At 37.9% G+C, this 24,230-nt stretch overlaps 1 protein-coding gene across 1 annotated transcript in view; it reads left to right on the top strand.

The window, feature by feature from the left end:
• The window catches only part of AVEN (apoptosis and caspase activation inhibitor), a 141,945-nt gene that overhangs the window by 106,820 nt on the left and 10,895 nt on the right, over positions 1–24,230 (top strand). The window lies entirely within an intron of this gene.

Here is a 24,230-nt window from a genome sequence, read left to right as displayed (position 1 = left end):
TGAATGTCAAGTTTTAGACCTTAAGGACATTGTATTGTGGTTGAAGAGAAACGTGACACCAAAATGATACTTTAATTGACTGACTATGCAATCAGATTTTTTTTGTGTTTAAAATTAAAACAAAAATGTTTTTCTGAAACCTCGATCCATTTTTTTCACACTAGAGTTATAATCTGACAGTTGAGAACATTTAGACGCAATGTAGCTTTGTGGGAGAGGTGACTTCTAGATCCCAAAGGGTTTCAAGGACTCATTTCCATAGAGCAATTACAATTGCATCATCCCAGAAAAGGGCTTAGAGAGAAGAAAAAGGGAAGGGGTGGGGGGGCGAAGTTTCTTAAATACAGACATAGATGCTGGGAGAAGAATACGTGCAATAATAGTGACCTTGACATTGTGACTGTGATTTTCAGCAGGATTGCTGTTAGATTCTATATTTTGTGTATTTGTATGTAAAAAATAACCTAACTATAGTTCGAGGATCATCAGTTTTATAACCTTAAAGAATGAATTGGTTTGCACTCTGGGAACACTCTTTTGGAGAGAAGAATTACCTAAGAGATTAGTTTCTCTACAAATTAGAAATCTTACTGAAATGTTGTACTGTAGCTTGCAAGTTAATAGAAAAGTCTTTTACTGAAGCAAATAAATATAAAAGCTTTTGAATTAAGGTTGCATTTTCAAGAGGGAACTATTTCAGCAGAATGAAATAGAATACAGATAGGAGTAAAGTGTTTGGGGTCCTCCCGCTGTTTCTATTTCTGATATTATACGTTAACTGGATCAGTAGGGAAAATTCACAGTTTGGCCATCAGTAATTGCAACCTGGGTCATGTGAGCAGTCTGAAGAACTACATTTGAAAAGTCCCCTGTCGTATTATATAAGCCTCTTCGCTGTGTTACCTGGACAAGCATGCGAAGAGATCACTGTTTTTACCTCTGTTACTACCCACAGTGGCCCTAAAACATCTACCGAATGAAGTGCAGTCTCCTTATTTAGGCCTTTGACCACCCGCTACCTGGACCTGGTTCCCACCTACCTTCCCAGTGTATCATACTTAAGAGCTAATGCTTTCAATAAATTGGACTGCTTCCTGCTTATCATCCTTTCCTGCCTCTGTCTTCTAACATGTCTCGTCTTGACTTAGAATATCCTCCCTCATATCTCTTGGCCAAAATCATGTTCTTCTCTCCAGGACCACTTCAAGTACAATTTTTTAAATACCGTGAAGCCCTTTCATAAGACCCTGGAGCTTCTGAACCATAGCACTTTCTACATCTTTTTGTGTTGTTTTAGTTTTCCCGTTTCATAGCCATTTGTGTGTATGTTAGGGGCTGAGTTAGTTTCCTTCAAAAGATAATGTTCGAGCCTTAATTAACCCCCAGGACTTGGGAATATGGTCTTATTTGGAAATAAGGTCTTTTTACCAGAATAATCAAGTTAAGATGAGGTCATGCTGGATTAGGGTGGGCCCGAATCCAAAGACTGCTGCCTTAAAAGAAGAGGGAAATGTGGACACACACAGAGGAGACACAGGGGGACAAGGCCATGTGCCCACAGAGGCAGAGACTGGAGTGACGCAGCTACACAGTAGGAGCCCAAGGATTGCCAGCAACGCCTGAAGCTGCAAGAGGCAGGAAGGATCCGCTCCGAGAGCCTTCCAAGAGCGCCTGGCCCTGCCAATACCTTACTATACTATCGAATTTTTAGCCTCCAAAACGGTGAGAGAATAAATTTCTGTTGTTTTAAGCCACCCAGTTTGTGGTACTTTGTTATGGCAGCTCTAGGAAACGAATACTGTGCGTTTATCTAATCTCTACTGCTGTTCCCTTCCCCCCACCATTCTGCTGTAAATTGGCTAGGAATTTGACCTGTAATCTACTCATCATTATCTCCTCAGCATTGACAGACTCATTCAGCAGTTTATGTTCTGGAGATATAATTTATGTACAGTTTAATTCACCCTTTTTAGGCATACAGTTTTTGCAGGTGTGCACACCACCACAATATCACGGCAGAACATTTCCATCAACCCAAAAACGTCACACTTCAATCCTCTCTTCCTACCCCTGGCCTTTGACAACCACTGGTTTGTGGACTGTGTCATTTTCAGAATGTCATATAAATGGAATTATATAATACGTAGCCTTTTGTGTCCGGCTTCTTTCACATTGCATAATGCATTGAGGTTCATCTGTGTTGTTACATGTATCAGCATGTTCCTTTCGGTCGCTCCTGCAGCCAGTTCTCATCCAGTGTTGTTATGTGCTGGCTATTGTGCTCCTGCTCTGCAGATACAGTAATGAATAAGCTGAGCACCATACTTACCCTCCTGGGGTTTATGGATCAGACAGGTACAAAATGAAAGAATATCATAAGTGCTTTAATGGGGGTGAAAGTGCAGAGTCTTATGGGAGCACAGAGGAGGAACATTTAACTTCGATGGGAAGGATCATGGAACGTGTCCCAGAAGAATTGTTGTTGAACTTGAGACCTGAGGATGAGAGATTAAACTCCAGACAGGTGATGGGAAGGATGAATGCAGGCTTCTACCAGCTCATGATAGCTGATTATTACAAATTCAGGAACTCTGCAAGTTGGTTGTTAAACCATTGCTAGCTTGAAATTGGCCATGGTGGGAGTATTTACGCCATGGATATTGTTAAACACATCAAATCAGGACTTTTTTCCCCAGATACTTTTCCTGCACACCACACTGGATGGACAAGCAAGGGAGATAATTAACAGTGAGAGCAAGAAAGGGCGCGGTGTTTCTGAAGAACTGAAATAAATTCAGTCGAGCTGAAGTATAGAATTTTGTGGGGAGCACTGAGGGCTGAAGAATCAGGTGGGGACCAGATTGTATTGGGGGATGTAAGCCATGTTAACAAGCCATCATGTCCTTTTCTGCTGATTTTAATATCTCGGTCAGTTCTGGCTTGGTTTCAATTGATTGATTATTTTCCTCACTAGGGAGAATCATTCTCCTGCTTCTTTGCATGCCAGGTAATTTTTGATTGCATGTCACAAATTGTGAATTTTACATTCTTGGGTGTTTCATAATCTTGTGGTCCTAAAAATCTTAGGTGGTTTTGTTCTGGGATGAAATTAAGTTTTACTTGGAAATAGTTTGATCCTGTCAACAGTGTGATCCTTTCCGGTCTTTTAAGATTCCTTGGGTGGGACCAGAGCAATGTTTAGCGTGCAGTTGACTCTTCCTACTACTGCAGCAAGACCACTCTACCTGATGCCCAGCAATTATAAGATTTTCTAGTCTGCCAGGTGGGAACAAGCACTACTCGTGGCCCTGTTTTGGGTACCAGGTACTGCTTCCTGTAATCCTTTGGGGTGTGTTTCTTTTGTGGCCTTGGGCAGTTCCTCACATTTAGGCAGTGATCAGAGTTTGCTGAATACGTGAGGGGGACCCTCCCTAGATCTTGAGTTCTCTTTCTCTGAAGCTCCCTCTTATCTTGAATTCTCTCCTGAAGATTATTTACCTTGATTTCCCTGGATTCTTGGTTCCATCTTCTCAGCTCAGGGAATCTGCTGAATTCTGCCTGGTTTCCCCCAGATTTTTTGGTTGTTTTGTTGGGACTTTTTTTTCCTGCGGACACCACCGCTAGGAGCTTCCATCCCCCTCCTCCTCCTCCTCCTTCCTCCTCCTCCTCCTCCAATACCTTATCGGAGCAATTTCCTGCAAACGCAGCAGTTAGAGGCCTCCCCGTCAAAACAATGTTGAGCAATCACAGCTGTTAGGGACGGACCTCCCTGGCACCCCGGCCAGATTTCCCCCCCAACCTGGAGGCCTAACCCTATAAAACAAAGCGCCGGACCCCGGTAAGAGCTCAGTCTTTGGGAACAATCCCGCTGAGCCCACCGGTGTAATAAAGCTGTGTTTTCCCTGATCTCTGTGTGCCTGAGTCTCTCGGTCCTCGCCGCTTCCGCAACAGTTTCAGGTGGGAGGATAAGTTGGGTTCCTGGTACTCCATCTTGGCTGGAAATAGATATTAAACTCTACCTAAAATCAGAGAGGGGAATTATGTATTGCAGGAGAGCAGGGACTTTGTTTAACCTTCTGAATCTCCAGCTTCTAGTCTGACACACGGTAGGCACTTAATAAATATTTGTGTAAAAGTGGATGAACACATTGCAAGTGGACTTGCAAATTGGATTCAGTAGATCAACAGAGCAACATACAAAATGAGTATCAAAGTATATTTTATCCCTGGGCCCAGTAATTCCAGTTTGCAAAATATATATTAAGAATTAATGCCCCAAACCCTTCGTGTTATTTTGAAGTGCGAACCTTGAAGAGTCAGCTGTAGGGAAGGAATATGCATTTGTCAGATGTGGGATTTTTTTCCCTAATGGGGAAAGACCCTGTCACTCGAACTATGTGTGCTCTTTCACAGTTAGTTAGATTTTGGTATTAGCTGCCAGTGGAAGGAAAGTGATGTCAGTTGTTTGCCTGCTCTCTTCTCTGAGTGGAAACTTCCCAGCAAAGAGCAGTGAGGTCTTGAGAAAGGCCTGTCAGCGTTTTTGTTTCTGTAGCCACATTATCCAGAGCAGGCGCCTTCTGGATATACGACTGGATTCAGTAGCTTCTTTCCAGTCCTCCATTTTTAGGAGCAGGTGAAGAGATATTTAAAATTCTCGGCATCAGGCTTGTTCTTTCTTCCCACCCTTTTGTGTGTGAGAAACCTTGAGAAGGAACTTGGTATCATCGATGGGTCACCGTGATCGTACGCTCTTCCAGCGGCTTCTCTGAGTGATCGCACCCTGGGTGCGTGCCACAGAGCTGATCAGAGGTGCTGCATCAGCTGAGAGGAGCTGGAGTGCACGCTCCCTCCTGCTGCTCCCGCCATCAGCGGCATCTCAGTCCTTTTCATTTGCCTTGTGGTAGTGACCACGGCTTTTATTCAGGAAAGATAAAGTACAAAAAGAACAAAAGTAAGTTACTGAAGAATTTGTATTTGTTGCGAAAAAAATGGTTTAAAAGCAATGAATCCTCAGGAAAAAACTACTTTCTAATACAAGCAAGGCTGGTGTTTTGTGTGAATCTCTTCCTAGATATTGAAGTTTCCCTGGGGATGAATTTCTAAAACTTGCTTATTAATAACGGCAGTATTTTGAAACCATGTTTTCTAGTAAATATTTTAGGACATGTTTCCTTTTTATTATTATTGTTCTTCCAACTTTATTAAGAAATAATTGACAAATATTATTGTGTATGTTTAAAGTATACAATGTAATGATTTGATAGACATTGTGGAATGATTACCAAGATCAAGATAATGAACACATCTATCACCGCACATAGTTAACTGCTTTTGTTTATTGGTGGTGAGAATGCTTAAGATCTACTCTCAGCAACTTTCAAACACACAGTACAATACAATATCATTATCTATAGTTACCATGCTGTACATTAGATCCTCAGAACTCATTCTTCTTAGAACTGAAAGTTTGTGTCCTTTGACCTACGTCTCCCCATTTCCACCCCCTTCCCAGGCCCTGGCAACCACCATTCTACTCTGCTTCTATGAATTTTCTGTTTTAGATTCTACATATAAGTGAGATCATGCAGCATTTGTATTTCTCTGTTTGGCTTATTTCACATAGCATAGTGCCCTCCAGTTTTATCCATGTTGTTGCAAATGACAAGATTTTCTTTTTTATGGTTGAATATTCGTGTGTGTGTGTGTGTGTGTGTGTGTGTGTGTGTGTGTGTGTATCTTGGCTATTGTGAAAAAAGCTGCAGTGAACATGGGTGGCGGATCTCTTCAAGATCCTGATTTCATTTCCTTTGGATATGTACCCAGAAGTGGGATTGCTGGATCACGTTAGTTCTATTTTTAATTTTTTAAGGGACTGCCCTACTGTTTTCCATAATGGCTGTACCAATTCCCATCTCACCAACAGTGTATAAGGGTTCCCTTTCTCCACATACTCAATAGCATTTGTTATCTCTTTTTGAGGATAGTTATCCTAACAGGTATGAGGTAATCTCGTGGTTTTGATTTGCATTTCCCTGCTGATCAGTGATGTTGACCACTTTTTCATGGACCTATTGGCCATTTGTATGTCATCTTTGGGAAAATGTCTATTCAGGTCCTTTGCCCATTTTAAATTGGCTTAGTCCCTTTTTTGCAATTGAGTTATATGGTTTTTTAAAATGTATTTTGAATATTAGCCCCTTTTATGGTTTGCAAAATTTTTCTTCCATTCTGTAGCTTGCCTTTTCAATTTATTGATGGTTTCCTTTGCTGTGCAGAAGTTCTTTAGTTTGATGTAATCCCACTTGTTTATTTTAGTTTTATTTCCTGTGCTTTGGTGTCTTATTCAAGAAATTACTGCCAAGACCAATGTCAAGGAGCTTTTTTTCTGTTTCCTTCTAGGAGTTTTATAGTTTCTGGTGTTACATTTAAGTCTTTAATCCATTTCGAGTTAATTTTTGTGAGTAGTTAAGCTAGGGGTACAGTTTCATTTTGCACATGGATATCCGGTTTTCCCAACATCATTTATTGAAAAGCTATCCTTTCCCCATTGTGTTCTTGGTACCCTTGTCAAAAATTAGTCAGCTATAGGACTTCTTCCCTTTTCAGTGATCATGTTTATAGCTCATCGGCTGATAAATTTGTGCCATTTCGTTCATTTGCCTTGGATTCTGTTAATTGTTAGAATATTTTCATTTTGAGATCCATCCTTCAGATTTGAGGGCAGTTGAAGATCTTTCTATCTTCCCACATGTTCTTAATTAAGGTCCTTTATTTACCAGAAAGTTCTGATTGCAAATATAATTCTGTATTTTATGTTTCTGCTGTATATTTTTGTCAGGTGTCATGAAAATAACATGTTTAATATTTTTACTTATTATTTTATTCCCTATCCCCTTTATGTCACATAGGCCACTTATTCTTTGATTTGTACATCACTCATTTTCTTATTCATTCTTGCTTACATAGATTCATGCATTATTCATAGAGTAAACCAGTATTTACTAACTGCCTACTGTGTGCTGTAAACTGTGCTAGTCCCAGGAGTACGTGATAATTAAAAGAATGGGCTCTGATAATTAAAAAACTCGAGATGATTGCTTTAGTGAAAGTATATGTAAAATGCCCAAATGATCTTGGCTTTGTGTGGAGCCAGGTGGCGTGCATACCCCACAGAAATCAAATCACTGCGTACTTCCGTCAAACCACTGAACAAATCATTTGCATGATCCCTTTTCTCTCGAGGAAGTAGAAAAACACTCGCAGGATCAAGGGGCAGAAAGTCTGGACACTGTCACGGCACATCAGCACCACCAGTAAGATCAGTGCGGCATGCAGTGAAGGGAACGTGTGTTGACGCCTGTGGCAAACGGGTTCTGTGTGAAGTTTGGGGTTGCACGACGCTGGGGTGTGGCCGCCTCACTGTGCCCCCATTGGTGGTGTGTGTGTTCCCATTGGTGGGAAGCACGTTTGCTTACACATCATTTTCACAGCCTGGCTTTGTGGACCCTCCCACCCCTAGCAAATTGTACCCCAGATTTTCTATATGTGTATGTGGGGTATAGCTGCTTTGTAAGTCTCAAAGGTCATGACCCGAAGAAGGTGAACACCACCATTTGCACGTTATTTGCTTTAATTTTTCACAGGAAGGCAAAACAAAAACTTTTAAAATTCAGATTACACTGTGTATCATTTTCCCTTGTAAATCACAGCTCAGTAGAATAATACTTTAGTGTTTTTCAAAAATAAAAATAAAACTTAATGGGATGAGAAGACAAATTGGATGCTTATTTTTTTATTTTCCATACAGAAATATATTTCATACCCATTGGGTGAATAGGGTGAAGAAGAGGCAGAAAAACAGATTATTTAGGATTTATACTGGTGTGTGAAAGGGTGACTCCAAGGGACAACATGAACGTTTTAATGAGCCTAATATTATTTTATAGTCCTTAGCTGAGCTTGTAGTGTGTACAAAAATGAACAATAAAACCAAAACAGACTTCACAAGCCATACTGAGAGGACAATAAAAGCCAGAAGTCTGCTGGATACTAACAGAAATGATCTTGGTATTGGTCGGAAAAGGTTTCATTGTACTGGCTTAGATTAAAAGGCCATTATTATTGGGATAATGGGATCTTAAAGCTTTTGAATTTAATATATTTACTATTTGAAGTCTTTGTAGAACAATAGTCAAAAAAGGCCCATTTTTATACTTTTGTGAATAGAATATATTCTTGATGTTTTTATTTAGAACTCTGGATAATGTTCAAAATACATGGTAATTAACTATTTCCTGAAAGGTATATTTTCGAGTATATATAAATTAAAAAAATAATTTTTTGAATATCTGTAAGTACATCTTACTTGAGTTACCAAAATAGGAAAAAGTAGAGTTCCAAAAGTATTTTCTATAGATAATATCTTAAACTCCCCTAGATTAAAGGTATATAATAGAAAGGCCAACTTGGCTTATAAAGTACATTTATACATAGTCTTTCAGTCCCCACACAATCCTGTAATGACCCATAGCATTAGCTACTCTGGACTCCACTTCTCCTTAGATATGCTAAGCATCTCAAGGCCTTTGCATGTTTCCTCCTCCTCTTGGAGTGCTCTTCCCCCAGAAATCTGTATGCTCCCTGCCTTCCTGCCTTCTCCACAGACTCTTACCCTCAGAGAGGCCTTCCCTGAGATGCCCAGTGCACGAGCAGTCCTCTCCCCGCCTCCCCGGTCCCAGCTGTTCTTACCTGCTATGTTTCTCTGTGTGGCGCTGACCACCACTTGACACGTGACATATTTACCTGCGTAGATAGAATTTAAGCTCCAAGAGGGCACAGACTCCGTTTTATTCACCTGCATCTGGGACAGTGTACGTATAATAGGTGCGCAATGAATACTGAATCAATGTATAAAGGGATGAATGAGTTTTTACAGACGAAAAAATGAAGTTATCTTAAAGCGGAGTTAGAACCTAGTTCTTCCAATTCTAAATACGTCTTCTTGCTATCATATGGTTTAGTTTTCCTCTTCAAGGTTGTACTGAAAAGTGTTAACATAGCAAGCCTGAGACTGCTGATCCACAGAAAGTCCTGTTTGCAAGGTTTCCCCTGAGCTGGTGTCTGGGAACTTGGAATTTGGCAGGATTCTCACCTTTCCCAGGACCGATCAGAGTGGCTCACTGTACCTAAATTGTTTGTACAAACAATACAGTGTATGCGGGACACCTGCTTTCCTTCTGGGTATCTGGAATTTTGGAACAGAGAGTGCCTATGCGATCAGCCCCTCAAACGAACCCTGGGTACCAAGTCTCTCTCTAATGAGGCTCCCTGGTAGACCATATTTTACATGGACTGTCCTATCCCCATTCCTGGAGGAATTAAGCACATCTGCTGTGACTCCACTAGGAGGGGACTTGGGGAGCTTGTGCCTTTGGGCTTTGCCCCGTGTACCTTCTCCTTCACCTGATTTTGTTTTGTGTTCTTTTGCTGTAATAAATCATAGCCATGAGTGCAACTGTATGCTGAGTCTGATGAGTCCTCCTAGCAGATCACTGAAGTTGGGGGTGATCTTGGGGACCCTGACATAAAGGTGTTCCTTAGGTTCCTCTTTTGACTTGTCAGTGCATCACAAACACCCTTCCATGTTAGTCTTACAGACCTATCCTCATTCTTTTCAATGGCTGTGTCGTGTTCTGTATTAGGAATATCCTGTGAGTTATTTAAGTATTCTCCTATTAATGAACATTTAGGATGTTCCTAGCCTTTCATTTTTATAAATAATGCTTGTACACATACACTGAGTTCTAAAAGTATATTCGCTTTGGTCAATTTTGAGAGGCACTGCCCAGTTATCTTTCCAAACAGGCTGTTCCAATGTATGTTTCCAGTAACTATATGTTAATGAGCCATCTCTCCACATTCTTACTAACCCTGGATGTATCATTCCTTAAAATTTTCATGTCTCATGTTATCTCTTATTGTTTAAATTTGAATTTTCTGACAACTAGCAAGTTTGAGCATCTTTTCCTGTTATCTTAATTTGTCTAATCTTGTCTTTTGTCTTCAATTCCGTTCTATTGAGTATCTTTTCTGAGTTGACTTTCAGGTGCTCTTGGTATATTAAGCATATTAACTCTTTGTCTTTATGTTGGTAATTTTTAAATATATCTTTCTAATCTTTGTTAAGCATCTTTCGCTTAACAGAAATTTTCAATTTGAGGTAGTAAAATCTGTTCATCTTTTCCTTTATTGATTTTCTGAGTGTCACGGAAGCCTTGCTTTGAAAAGTCCCTGTTCTAAGATAATAAAATTATTCCCTTCTGGTTTGTCTTAGTATTTTCATTTTTTACATTTATATTTTAAATTTATCTGAAATTGTGTGTAGTAAAAAATGTGAAAACCTAATGTAAGTTTTCTTCCATAGGGATAACAAATTGCCCCACCCATTGGCTGTTATATTCTTTCCCCACTGATTTGAAATGTCATCTTCATCACATACAACGTTGCATGCCAGGGTTTCTTTCTGAAGTGTGGACTCTATTTTCCTATTCCTCTGCCAGGGCTATACTGTTTAATGACTCTATAGTCTGGCATTTTTATTTGGTAGGTAGGGCTTATTCTTCCTTGTTATTTAAAAAAATTTAGAAAAGTCTTGTTTGTGTTTACTCCTGAAGATGAAACAGAGAATAGTTGATAAATCCCCCCTACCCCAAATTAGGATTATTATTGGAATTACATTGAACATAAATATTTATTTGGGGAGAATTGACATTTTTACAGTTGTTAGATTTCATCCAGGAATGTTATATTTTTCCATTTATACCTTTTCCTTATCTTTCATTACTCCTTCCTCAAATTTTATGCTCTAGTAACACCAAACTGCATGCAGGTACCCACAATACCTGCACTTTCTCACTTGCTGATTTTGGCTTTGCCTTTAATTGCAATCTCCTAGCTTTTTGCCTGGCCAACTCCTTGTCATTCTTTAGGTCAGGCATCACCTCTTCTAGGAACCTTTGTCTGACAGTGCCCCAACCTGAGTTATTTATCCCCTGGACAACCCTCCCCCCCCACACACGCTCCCGTAAGACGTGTGTTCATCATTGTATGTTCTATAAGTGCTTATTTATGTAACAGTGAACTCGTCACGGGCCCATATAATTTTGTACTTCCAGCACTTAATACAGTCTGATTCTTAGTATATTTTTGTTAAATGAGTAAACAAGGATCCTTCCTTAAAGTTTTGCCATTTTCTTCATATAGGTCTTAACATTTCATAAGTTTTTGTTTTGCTGCCATGAAGGGGTTCTCCCGGCCCCCAACCACTGTCTACTTGTTTATTGATAGCATGTGGAAAAGTCATTGATTTTTTTTTTTTTCATTTATCTGTAATCAGCCCTCTACTGAATTTCTCTAGTGTTTAAGGTAGATTCCCTTGGCTGGCGTTAAGTACTTGGTTTTATAGCTTGGGAAGAGGTAGCCGGAAGTGCCTCATATAAGTTTTAAAAAATTATTCTCTACTTAAAAAGTGTTTTCCTATTAAAGGAAGATGAGGTATGTTATTACAGAAGATATTTTAATTTTCCTGTGTATTAAATCAATTAAGTATTATCTAAGTAAAAAGTAAATTAAATTCAGATTTTGTTACCTTATACTATGTGAGGTTCCCCCTCACCGCCAGCAAATGTGAGCCAAATGATCAAGTACCATTAAAAATATATAGTTGTGAGGCAAATTTGGTTTTGTTAATATTACTGAGTTATACAGATGAACAAGGTGAACACGAGGTTGATTTGGTCATTGGAACATCCTGATACACTGATAGGTGAATTTTGCGATTGTCTTTCCCTCTTACTCCAGAATAAATTTTTTTGTGATGAAAAATTATGTACTACTATTTGGTGTAGAATTATTTCTAAGTAAAAGAAATTTAATATTGAGTGTTTATGATTTTCCTTTTATCTTGATAAAGGAACAATTTATATGGGATTTTTTAAATTAGTTTCAGGTGTACAAAACAATGTCATAGTTAGACATTTACACACCTCACAAAGTGATAACCCCCCACCCCCAATCTATTACCCCTCTGACATCGTATATAGCTGCTACAATTCCATTGTCTCTATTCCCCATGCTGTACTCCACATCCTGTGACTATATATATATTAAATTTTAGTTGACATTCATTGTTATTGAGCTTCAGCTTCAGGTGTACAGTGCAGTGGTCAGGTACCTACACCGTCCATGAAGTGGTCTCCCTAATAAGACAAGTGTCCATCTGACACCCTACAAAATCTTTACAACACTATTGATTGTATTCCCCAAACTGTGTTTTATATCCCTGTGGCAATCAAGAGTTATAGAGAAAAACTGAGGGTTGCTAGATGGGAGGGGGTGGGGATGAGGGAGAAGGTGAGGAATTTTATTTTTAACATCAAACTCTGAAAAGTACTTTGAATGCCTTAGAACAATGGCGGTTCTTTCTATAGTCCTCATAATTTAGGCTAACACTTGATGTTTGGCAATAAATTGTTGGTTTTTAGAAGGCAGTTAATTTCTCAGGTAAATTTCTAACCTTAATCTTCTTATCCACTTTCAAGATTATGGGTGAGATTTTTTATAGTAAAAAGCAAATGTGAGCTTTCAAACAGTCAATCACAACATGCAGCTGTTGCTCTTTCTATAGTCCCATGGCAAAAGGTTTTTTTCTTTGCTATGATAACTTTCGAAAACTGGTACAGGGAACTCAGCCAGAGTCTTAGATGAATTAAGTGACATTTTTGGGAGAGACTTGGCATGACTTGGTTTTGGGGGGGAGGGTCACAGAATATCTCAGGATGGAGCAATGGCATAGTTTCTACATACTGTTTGCTTGGTGATTTTGTTAACAGCAACTAAATATTAGTAAACATTTGCTCCCTGCCAGTGACTATGTTAGAACAGTTTATGTGCATAGCTCATTTACTCCTCACAATACTACAGCTAGGAACTGTTATTGTCCCCATTTGACAGAAAGGAAATGGAGGCCTAGGAAGTTCAAGCAACTTTCTTAAAGACATACAGCTACTAAATAGTGGGTCCAGGATTCAAACTCAGATCGTCTGACTTCAGAGCCTCATCATTCAACCACCATAAAAGCACAAGTGTGTTCTTGTACTTTGATTTGTCAAAAAAATATCCCTACATTAAAACCCCCAATTTTTCTCCAGAGGCTTACTTTACTTCTTTCCTCTCTTTCTCCCCTCTCCTCCTTTTTGGAAAATTAGGTCTGAGGGTCTGATTTGGTATCCTTCAGACTGGTCTCATTTTTCCCTTGGCACCCTTGATTATGTTTGAGAAAACCCAAGTTTTCACCTCTAAAAGTGTCATTGAATAGTCACTGACATAGAATAGTGTCACTGAATCTGTCAGGTAAACCTTTGTTATTTCTTTTAAGCATTATAAAATAAAAAATGGACCTTAAAATCTTCGATGTATACTTTGTGAATTTTCTTTTATATCCATGTGGTACATGTCCAGTTACCACTTTCCTTGTCAGGAGTTGTTGGCATTATATGATTACTGGATCTGGCACTATTGAGTCAGGTGAGACTGATGCTAGCAGTGTTCATGAAAGACCTGTCTAAGGCTGAAAATTTGTTCTGATGCCTGTGGATTCTTGCCTGGTACTGGGCGGCAGGATCAGTGGAGAGTGAGCTCTGGGATTTGGTTCGTAGTCTTGGGTCAGAGCATACATGTCATCTTGGATCTCGCTTGTCCAAGATCATGTGGCCTTTCGTCGCGCGCGCGCGCGCGCACACACACACACGAGGTTCATAGTCCTTGATGAGTAGAGCTGCTTAGAGAACTTTAGAAAGTCTAAATATGAGATCTCTCCCTTTACATTGATGGCCCTCGACATAATGCTGACCTCTGCCATTTTGTCTTGGTATCCACTTCATGGCCATTTTTCCTTCACGTAGATGGCTAGTATATATTTTGATGTAATTTATGAGTATTCATTGCTTACGAGTAAGTACAGCTCTGTGACGCCAGTCTACTATGGTCTTCATCCCATCTGATCACAGGCCCAGCATCCAACCCAAGAAAAGGGAAAAATTAACCATGTTTATATGAGTTATCAGAAAATTTAAAGTTAAGAATAATAACATATGTGTAAACTACATAATCCACTCTTTCTCTAGAGACACTAAGTTATCTTGGAGTACTTTACATCTATAAATAGAATTATCAGTTTTTGAATGTCACAAGTGTTTAAAAAAAAGAAAAAAGAATCTACTTCCCATTTGGTCAGAGGATGAACCTCTCCAGAAAAGAAACCAAAGGAAAGCAATGCTAGAACTTATTACATTTAAACAGTTTTAAATATAGTATATTGGGTTTAGAAACATTGACATTTCAAGTAGCTATTTTTTCCTCATTCCCCACCAGAAAAGAGAAACCTTAGCATCCTCTTCTGAAAAGTGATGTGATGAAAATTGAAATTTTATTTTGTAACAAAATACCACTTTACAGTTCAATTATAATTCTGACAGAAAGACCGTTTTAGTAACCTTACATCTTCACAATGACAGTTTAATATATATCATTCACTAAAATGTAAGTTGAGGACACAAAAGAATGCTTTGTACAGTTCATTGGAAATATACCTGTGGAGTAGTAGGGGTTTTAGGGTCCCCTCCCTTAGTGCTGAAGCCCTGGATTAATGGGAGAAAAGAAGACTGTCCATTCGCCATATTCAGCAAAGGAAATGAATGGACCAAACTTGTAGACACTGGATTGTGTGGTGGACCTTGTGTGGTGGGAACATAGACTGTTTCTTTTCCTTTAGCTTGTGAACTCTGCAGGGGCAAGAGTCCTGCCATTCCATAGCTCCACCAACCAGCCAGCCCAGAGCATGCACTGAAGAACCTCAGAAGTCTTATAATTCACCCTGTAGAAATCTCAATTTAATGCACCATTTTTTTGCAATTTGCTAGAACAGAATTCTTCTGGTTTTACTCCAGGCATGAATCTGCTTCTCTTTGCATTCCAGTTCTAAATTACCAAGATGGAAAAGTAGCATGGAAAGGGACTGTTATCTCTTCCACTTGCTACTCCTTTTCCTTGGAAAACAAAATGGGTTCAAAACTGGATACAAGTGCACAACCATTTCCCTGGGTGATCATGATCTAATCTGTTCTCATCTGAAAAATTTGTCAATTAGTGTCCTGGATTTTGTATGATGTCATCATTGATGAAGGTTGTGCATTGTTATCAATCACTTCACTTTTTAAAAAACTTTCCTCTATTATAATTTAAGCTTATTTTCATTTCATTGCTAAGTGATATTACTGATAAGCAACTTTAGGAGCTACTCATTTCCTAAAAATTTCAGGCAAACAGTAGGTCTGGGATACTTTCCTCCTCTCCAGATAACTCTTAAAGCTAACATTACACCTTTATCTAAAATTGGATTCTGTCCCTATACATTTCCATTAATTTTCTCTGATTTAAAAAGCATTCATCCAAAAAATTGAATTTCGATCTGATCAAGCCTCTAGTTCTAACTACCAGCTTATAGGAAACACTAGAAATAACAGATTAGACAAAAGAGTAAAAATCCGCAAAATCCAGGAAGTGAAAAAACCAACAGGTTAAATGATCTGAGTTCCTCAACAAATAAACTATGACTACTAAAGAGATTTAAGAGGAACATCAACTAAATGCATTGTGGAAAATTTATTTTGGATTATGATTTGAATACTACCAACTATAAAAAACAAACAGTCTTTCCCTATGCCCAAGAGAAGCCTGAAACATGTTATGGGGATATTTAAATATCTGCATATTTGATAATGTTATTTTTTAATTACTGCATTTTTTACATATGATAATGCAGTATTAAAAAGAGACCTTATACTTTAGAAGTATACACCAATTTTTTTTTTTTTTTAAGCATACTATTTGCTTTACAGAAGGCCCAGATGGGGTTAAATTTGCAGAGGTGAGTGCTTAAAACAAATTAGGACCTTAACTTGCTGAATTCTGCCCAATGACAGTCTCCTGGTAACACAGTAAACATGAAATGGAACAAAGCTTGTTAAATTATGTCAAAAATTATGGCTAAAACTTGTCACATGGAATTTGGTAAACAGATTCCACTGGCACATTGCCTAACCAAAGTTTCTCATATAGTGGTGGCAAAAAGATTGAGAAGATAATTCTTCCTTTAAAATAAAAACAAACCCAACATTTATTACCCTCACACTACTCCTAAAACATGAGAGATACTCCAATGATTTAGAGGTAGGTGGTACTCTGAAAGTTCACTTGGGAAAACTCTACTCTGAGCTTCGAAACCTTGAAAAAAAATGTGCTGCTTTTACAATAGGCATGAAAAGCAACATATTTATTTTGAGTATACACTACAACACAAACATCATTATCAAATTGGGAACACTTGAGAGTTAGCATCCAACCAACAGATATTTATAAGTAATCCACTGATAGAGATAATCCATTTAACAAAAAGTGTATTCTGAAAGTTTTAAGTAAAGCTTTTGGAAATTCAGTCACATTTTAAATACGTCAAGGAATCTCAGTATCTAAATGAATCTGCTCATGAATCCTTTGGTAAAATCAGAAAGCTATTGTTCAGTTTATCAAGTTACTGTCTTATAACTTTGTTTTTGTATATTAGAATTTCTTAAAACTCCCTACTTTCTGTCCTTTAGATGTGAAACTTTAGAATGGAAACTAGATAAAAGAAACTTTAGATAAAAGAAAGCTAAGCTGATATTTGTGGATCTAACATAGTTCTGGAAATATAGGCCTTTTATAAAACTGGTAACATAACCATGCACTTAATACCATGGCTGACCTATAGAATTGGATATTTTGGAGCAGGTTACCTGTGGCAAGTCAGTGCTGTGTTGGCAGTAAATGCAGTAATGTTTAGTTTTCGACTTTCTCTTACATGCGGTAGAAATCAAGTATCTGTTATAAATGTCTCTCAGAGGAAAACTACATACTAATATTAAAATAATTTCTTCTGACTGTGAACTACTCGTTGATTTTTCCAAAACTTGATACTGTACATTCTTAGTGCTATTAGGTATGTATGTAATGTCTGTAGTTTTTTAACTGAAAGTTTTAAATATTTCATTTGGTCAGGGCTCTTTAAGCTCATTTTCATTTGCTTTGTTTCGACTAACTGTAGTTATTTTATTTATTCCTGTATTGTCATTCTAAGCCTGCTGTAGTGACATGTACAGTAATAACAAATCAAATTTTGTTAAAAAAAAAAAAAGCCAAGCCCACGCTAAGGTATCTGTAACTAAGGAGAATCAACATCCTGACTACTGACATTCTCAAACAGATCTACCAAATAGAAGGCAACTTGTGACCTGCCAATAAAAGCAGTGCATATCATTCATATGAATAACGCTGGGACCGAAAACGTGCTCATTAAAATGTGTTCGGTAATAACAAATGCTGATTCTTCCAAATGTGCTGTTTGCGTTTCTGCTTCATTGTACTGCACTTAACCATTGGACACTTGTAGCATCAAAATATATACCAACCATCATCAAAATATATACTAGCCATCTATGTGAAGACAAAAAGAACCATGAGGTGGATACCAAAGTAAAATGGCAGACCTGGAAAGGCTGGAAGTTAAATGTGGTCAAAACAAGAATTTTATCCCACACTTACCTCATATCAGAATTGGAAAAAAAAGTTGAAAGGCATGTATTCTCTGAAATAAGTAAATTTTAATTACAATTTGAGAAGTTTGGATGTTACAAGTATTTCATTAAAATACTTGGAGACAATTCATACTTCAGTGAGCGAAGCATTACGCTTGAAGCTGACCCTTATTAACTTGAGTAGGACCTTCTAATAATTTGTCACAGACAGTTGTTGCTTACCCACCCCATATTTATTCTCCTTTTTCTCCTTGAACTCCTGTTTCTTAGCTGGGCACATGGCCACATGAGAAGAAATTAAATATCTTACATTTAATTTAATGCAAGAAATTTAGTATCTTCACCTGTGGCTTGGTGAAATGATCTGGTACAGTTCCGGCCAAGAGAGAAATAAGTGGAAACTATGGTAGTTTGTGGGAAAACTTCACAGACAGATTGTACATGCCTTTTGCCCCTTTTTCTTCATCTCTTCTTCCATCTTGCTGTCCGGAATTTTGATGGGGTGTAAAGAGCTCTGGTATCATCTCGGACCAGGGCAAGTTCAGCCTACAGGACAAGAAGGGCCTCCATAGGAATGGCAGAGCAATGAACCGGAAGGAGCCTGGACCACCATACCAGGCTTTGACCACCTAAGTCTCGATTTCAGTTAGTTGACAGAGATACAGTCTTTTATCTTGCTTAAGACATAATTTTTCAGGTCTACGTTATATGCAGCCAGGAATAGGAGCTAATCCTAACTGACACACTATTTTACTTCAGACCAATTCTACAGTTTTATGACTTCATTATCCATCCGAGGATTGATCTTATATTCTCATTTATTCACCCTAATGACTTACTCTCATCTTGCACTTCTGTGCCAGGGTTTGATGTTGGCCTTATTTCTGAAAGTAATTGATTTGAGAAATTTACCAGATTGTGTACCGTGGCACAAGGTTAACAGAATATTCACCAATTATTCTGGGGGAAACAGCTAAATTCTAAATTCCAGAATGTCAGCATCATCCATCTCTCATAAAGGCTAGAACGCTTTTAGGGTACCTGAGTGTATCTGTCTTTTCCTTCTATGTAGTCCCCTGGGGAATTACATAGGAGCAACTTTTTAGGGGCATTGGGAAGATAGGCCCATCCTATTATGTAGTGATCCATGTGGATATTTGATGCTCAGGGACTTTGGGGGCCCCACACCTGGTGAGAAAGTTAATTATAAGTCACTGGTGGGCAGGAGGAGAGATTTTTTTCTTACCTCTCTTGTTCTTTGGCTCAACCTAACTTTTTTTATTCATCACTGTCGTGGCTTGTGTAGTCTTCCTTACAAAGTGTTAGTTGTTGCTTCGTTTTAGGGTAAATATGGAAGTGCTTGATCTAGAAAGGTTCATCCATGGAAGCCAGACATTGGAGGTGACACGGATTTTTTGTGTCCTGTCGGCTGAACTGTGGATCATCTCTGCATGATCTGTGTCAGCCAGTGGACATAGGATTCACCTTGACCTTCCACACATGCCATCTCTCATAGCTGAGGATAGAGAAGTTTAGAGAGAAGACAGGATATGGTTCATTTTCTATAGTAGCCATTGTGGTGACTACTGGGCATATTCTTTTGTTATGAAGATTGTGAAGTTGTCAACCTATAGAGTTTGTCTGTGATTTCCCAGAGACATGTTGTCCTGGTTGAGGGCGTCTTCTAAGGATTGTGGGGGAGATAAAGGAAGTTGATCATGACAAAGAAGAGGCAGGGACATGGAGCTTAAAATGAAATACTCATCCAGAACTAGTGATACATTGGTTTCTGAAAGGACTCACCACAGAGGTCTGGGCCAATTTCATGAGAAAGAGATCCCAATACCTAGGACGGATGTCAGTTATGGGCATTGCCACCAAATTATTGGAACTGGCCATTATTAGGTTTGGACACATTTTCCACCTTTTGTACTTACTCATCATATACACCTAAAATCTGTATTGTCAGAACTAAAGTCTTTGCCCAGATAAAGATTCTTCCTTGTAACCTGAACTTCCACTGGAGAGCTTTGGTTGTTAAGGGCTTTTGCTTGGCTGAAAGTTCTCTTTTGCTGATGGGGCTGAGAGGGTAAGCTTAAAATTCAAAGCTATGTTATCCCTGACTAGATGGAAAGCATTTAGGAAGCATAGTACTGTGGAATTCTAACAAGTTTATAGTGTCCACTTTGTCACTAATCATAAGACATGTGTTCAACCAGTTTGAGAATTTAGACAGAGTGAGAATCCTGGGTATTAAAAATACTGTGACAGAGTTGGTATATTTATTTCTCTGACACTATCATTATTAGACTACTTAGGATTCTATAAAAACAGTCATTTTTAAAATTATTATTTTAAAGTGATCTTTTCTGAAGTGATCTTTTCCTAAAATGAGGACTTCTTTATTTTTGAGTTTAGATTTTCATATCTTCAAACATTGTCAACGTATCAAATGTTACATACCAAATGTCATAAAATATTTATTGAGTATCTGGTTTTGTCCTAGGAAATTCAGATAGTTGGGAATCCTAGTGGAGACAGTGGAAAGTGCTTTATTAGTTATAGCTATAATAAAATATGCTAGGAACCAAGAGTTCTTGGTATGCCTGGAGTTAATGCCTGGAGCATTAACTCTCTATGTGGCCTTGGTCAGTTCATTGAGCCTCTTCAGAACCAAGGTTCGTCACTGTTCTATAAAGTGAGAGTTAGCATGAGGGGCATCTGGGGTTCCAGCTTTGAGATCTATGGATGTTTTATGTTGAATGCCTCCTAAATGGTCCCGGCCCTCAAGAGTCTTCAGCTTTTTTCTAGATTTCCTTCTGTTAGGTTCAGTTCCGAAAGTAACATGTGCTTGTTATTTACAAAGGAAAATACAACTGGAAAATGTATTATGCAAAAAGGAAAAGTCTCCAGTCCTACCCTCTGAGAGATAATCATTTTAAAAATAGGTACATAGGGTCGGGGTAAGGGGGAAGGTGAGGGGATTAGAAAACAATCAGTAACCACAAGATGGCCACGGGGTTTTGAAAATTAATCTGGGGAACGTAATTTAATGGTTACCAGAGGGTAAGGGGGTTTGGGGGTGGGAGATGAGGGTAAGGGGGATCAAATATATGGTGATGGAAGGAGAACTGACTCTGGGTGGTGAACACACAATGTAATTTATAGATGATGTGATACAGAATTGTACACCTGAAATCTATGTAATTTTACTAACAATTGTCACCCCAATAAATTAAAAAAATAGGTATATAATGATCTCCACTTATTTCTATGCATATGTTAGTATTTTTGTGATTTACATTTTGTGTGTATATATGTATATCTACATATCTTACTTATACTGTGCTAAAACTTGACTTTTTTCGTGTAACAGTTGAGTAATGGGTATCTTTACATGTCAGTACATATAAAGCTACCTTATTTTTAAAATGGCCTCATAGGATGTCACTAACTGAATATTTGAGGTACACCAAATGCACATTTTGGCCAAATGGGCAAGTATTAAATCATATTTAGCTGAAGCTAAAGCAAAATATTACTGTCGTAGAATGGATGATCAGAATACAAGAAAAAAATTGGGAAGTTCAATAAAATGATTAGAATTCTATTATAAAAATTTTTAGTAGCCAGATTTAATTTTGATAACATGCAAGCATTCTCATTTCTCACCACTGTCTGGTGTTAGATTTTTCCTGCAGTCATTCTGCTGTCTAGATTTGTGACACTAAATAAATGATGGCTTTCAGCTGAGGTGGGTAGAGCAAGGTGTTGTTTGACCTGCTCAGCCAGAATAGAGGACTGCTGATGGGAAAGTTTCCTCTTAGCAATTAAATGTGTCCTCTCTAACAGTAACTAGGGAAAGACCAGGTAATCAACTAGGTAAAGACTTATCTCCTCATTAACCCCTACACTTGGAGATTTGTGTGATGATCAATGAGTTTCGTGGAGGAATCCCAGAAATTGAAGCATTGTACACATCTTGAAACAGTCTTTCTTTCTGAATATTTTCAAAAGCATACTTAAGATTGCTGCCATCCCATAATCTAACTTTCTACCATTTTTGCAGCTTCACACAATTAGTTGATTGAAAAAAATCTGTCATGAATATTGGCTCCAGAAATGTGGCATGAGAGCAATGCAGTTGCCTTTCAAGATACAAGAAAATTGTTTCAATATCACCTGTATCTCAGCTTTCATTGCAGGCACACCAGCCTCAGCATTGTGGCTAGAATAGAATGAGACGCCTAAGACACTCTTCAGGTCACCACGTTTGTTCCATTATCAACAACAGCTGGCTGTCACTGTTCTTGTTTCCATTTTATACTTTAGTCGGATTCACTGTGTTAGTGTGAGACCAGGAACTCTTTCAGCAAGCGAGTAAGCAGGAGCAGAATTGAATGTACTGTTATCACAATGTATTGTGTTATTTAAGGGCTGTCTCCGATTGTTTCTGCATGTCCAGATGTCTGATGTGCAAGATACGGGGGTTAGCACATTTGGTAATACCACCATCATTTTTGTGTGTATATTGATATATTTTGATATATTTTCCTTCCTTGATATATTTTAGGAAGAAGAATTTTGGTAACTTATGGTCCAGAAGCCCTCTTGGTGCTAGAATTCATCATTTGAACAAGTCTGAACATTCTTTCATCTTCAATGAGAGGATTAGGGGGTTGACTTTCCATAGTAGTCATTTTAACAAGCTTATTTTTCAAAATTGGCCTCTATATGCTTTATTCATTAGGGCTTTTAAATTGTGTTGTTTTAAAGTTTGATTACTGTAAACAAGATGTGTTTTAGGTATTTAATTTTCTCAAATATTTTTTCTTTTCTTTGTATTTTTTTTTATGTGTATAACTTTATTTTATGTGAATCAAAGATGACTTTATGGATGTCACTGATTTTTAGTTTTTCCTAATCTTGAAATTTTTACATTGCAAAATCACAAAATCCAAGTCTGATAAGACCAATATCTTAACCTCTGTGGATCTTTTTTTCCTTTTAGTTTTCTGTTATCTTGGTCTTATTTCTTGATATGCCTGATGGTTTTTTAATGAATTTTGGACACTGTGTATAAAAAATAATAGAGATAATTTTTGGCTATTGATAATGTCATTTTCCTCCAAATAGGATTTACTTTTGCTTCTTGTAGGCAAAGATTGAGCTGATTCACAGCTGTGCCTCAGACTTTGTGAGGGCTGACCTGTTCCTACTTCTTCCCTACTTGTAAGACGTAGTCATCAGGGGTCCCCTGAAAGCCCTGATTGTCTGAGACATCCTCATCCATGGGCTCTGAACTCCATTTTGTCTGCCCAGTGTCCTAAGGCTAGCCAGCTATAGCCCTCTGCAGTTTCTCAACCTCCCTGGTTGTTAACTTTATACATAGTTTTTCAGTCTCTCAGCATGGCCTTTGGAAATTAACAAATGCCTCAAAGGGAAAAGAAGCTCTAAATGTTAGACTTAACTCTCTGCACTTCTCTTCTCTCTGGAACCTTTGTCCCTCATGTTCCCACTGCTGTGGTAACTCTCTAATGTCTTCAGATAGATAGATTCTTTTTTGGCCTAGTGTTCCTAGTTCTCTGCAAGGGATTGGTTTGCAATAAGCTATTTAGCCATTGTTGGACTCTTACCTGTATTTGAAAGTGAATATTCAGATGTTAAAAATAAATATGTATATCATGCCTTCTTTGCATTACTGTTATCTTATGCTGATTATATATTATAGTAATCTGTGCAATCATAGGATAATTTAGAGTATAGAAAGTTTAGGAATGCCCAAAATGATACTGAATAAGACATTCAGCTATTTGGCCAAGTTTTTAAAAAAACCTACCAGATTGATTTTTAATTTATTCATTTATTATTTATTTCGTATATATATATTAGCTGCTCACATTTCTTATTCTTGGCTCTTTTCCTGTTTCTCCGTTAGGTGGTTTTCTTCTGGTTGATTTGCAAAAGGTCTTTGTAAGAGATATTAACTCTTGGCTAATATGTGCTACAAATGTTTATCACCAGTGAATATGGTTTGTATGACTGTTATATTTTAGGATGTATTGAGGTTTTTGTGGCCTTTCTATAGTACTTTTTAAAAATTAATGTTGCACAGATATTTATAAAGTACACAATAGAATCACAATACATACACGCATACACATATCTACATCCACATACAAGACCTTATTAATTATGCAGATCCTTTATATTGTAAGTTTTGAGGGATCAAATTGATTTGCCAATGACTAAGAGTAGTGATTTAACCCTTTTTTTGTGATAAAGAGTGTCATTCTTGGTCCTGTTTGCCTTGAATTTGATCTTGTCAAACGTTAATGTTGTATGATTCTCGTGTTTTGGAATTGGCAGGGGTGGTGGAGGTTTTATCTTTAAATTTATCTTTGTCTCTTTAATTTTGAATTCTTCACTTCTTTTCTCCCTCTTTTAATTTAGAAGTAAAGAACAAATTCTGTGCTTAAATCACCTGAGAAATATCAGAAGAAGGAAGTGGGCTGTACCTGAGCTCTTGAAGTATAAATT

This window comes from Rhinolophus ferrumequinum, chromosome 6 (assembly GCF_004115265.2).
Source record: "Rhinolophus ferrumequinum isolate MPI-CBG mRhiFer1 chromosome 6, mRhiFer1_v1.p, whole genome shotgun sequence".
Classification (NCBI taxonomy): Eukaryota; Metazoa; Chordata; class Mammalia; order Chiroptera; family Rhinolophidae; genus Rhinolophus; species Rhinolophus ferrumequinum.
Note: the sequence above shows the minus strand (reverse complement) of the source record. Positions and strands in the feature narration are given on the sequence as shown.